Here is a 1,518-nt window from a genome sequence, read left to right on the forward strand (position 1 = left end):
TAAACGGAACCTGTGAGTGGAACAAATCGTTGTGTGCCTGTCCGCTTAGAAAAAGCTTAGAGGTTCAAGTTTATCTAGAAGTGCCTTGCAAGAAAGGCCTGAAAAATCAGCCTTTGAAAACCCTACGGAGCACAGTTTTACTCTTAAGACACATGGGGTCATCATGAGTTGTGGTTGACTGGACAGCAACTAGTTTTACAATAGAAATGCACATGTAAACATGTATATATACGGCACTGTGGGTTAAACTGCAAGGTCGGTTTGAACTGCAAGTTCAGCGGTTCAAGCTCACCAGCCACTTCTTGGAAGCCCTGTACAGACAGGGTCACTATGAGTCTGACATATATATTTGAGGAGTTGGGGTTAGCTAATTTTTTCAGTGAAAGAAGCAGAGGGCACTGATAGCTGCTTTGAGGAGCTCTGGGCATTGTGCTGTTTTGTCTTTGGTGGCTGTGTTTTGTGTTGGAGGGAGAAAAATCTATAAGAAGGGAGTTGCTGTTAAGTGCCATCGAGTGGGCTCCCACCCATAGCGACCCTGTATAGGGTTTCTGAGGAACATTTGGTGAGCTTGAAGTGCTGACTTTGCAGCTCAAACTGACATTGCAGTCCAGTGCATTAACCCAAAGTGCTTCAGATATTGAAGCTGGAAGTACATGTCTTATATATACCACACTAAACAAATAGTTCCTTAAAGTGTCCTGTTGAGCTTTGCTTCTATAGGAATGAACAGATTATTCATTAAACACTAAACAAAACACTCAGTGCCTTTGCCTGGCTTGTTGAGGACTGGAGATAGCCCAGGTTTCCAAAGCCTTTGTTTAGTCCCCATTTGGGTGCTCAGTGAATCTGAATATAAGAAGGGACATCTGAGCCAATAGAAGAATGGAATGAGGAAGTGCCTGGGGTGAAAATAAGGCTTCAGGAAAAGTTGGCTGTGGAGTCTGAGATTAGAATATTCTAGCATTTTATCTACACACTACTTGAGTGAAACCAAATGGATCAAGATAAGTGTTATCAGTTATGTCGTCTGGTTTTTACTTGGAATCACTGTTGCTCTGCAGTGGGAGCAGAGCGTTCTACGGGCATTTTCTATTCCAGGTTAAAAATTTAATTAGGGAAACTAGTCTATGACTCAGTTCTCAGTTGAACATTTACATTTAATAATACTAATATGAAAACTTGTTTTGAAAATACATCTCCAGGTTTGAAAAGTGTCATTCCCATAGGATGACATTTTATTCTATTAAAAACTAACATTTGTGAGCAATAGTTGCAATTTCAAGCCTAATTTGATGTAATGAAACTTGAATTTCTCTCTGGAGGGAATGTGCTAAATGCCTGTTGTACTCCTACCTCATTCTTTACTCAGAAGCTTTTTCCTAGATCAAGAATGAGCTTTTTTTTTTTTTTTTTTTTTTCCATCTCATGGGACCATTAAAGCATCTAAGCAAAGTACCCGAAAGTATGTGGGGGTAACAAATAACCAATAGTTCTTGTGTAGTAATCAGACTTAGGATA

The 1,518-nt window shown here is 39.9% G+C and overlaps 1 protein-coding gene across 1 annotated transcript in view; it reads left to right on the forward strand.

Annotated features, from left to right (window-relative positions):
- The window catches only part of LOC102831598 (hormonally up-regulated neu tumor-associated kinase-like), a 197,372-nt gene that overhangs the window by 38,626 nt on the left and 157,228 nt on the right, over positions 1-1,518 (forward strand). The gene's annotated exons all lie outside the window — the stretch shown is intronic.

Source organism: Chrysochloris asiatica, unplaced genomic scaffold, assembly GCF_000296735.1.
Source record: "Chrysochloris asiatica unplaced genomic scaffold, ChrAsi1.0 scaffold00049, whole genome shotgun sequence".
NCBI classification, from domain to species: Eukaryota; Metazoa; Chordata; class Mammalia; order Afrosoricida; family Chrysochloridae; genus Chrysochloris; species Chrysochloris asiatica.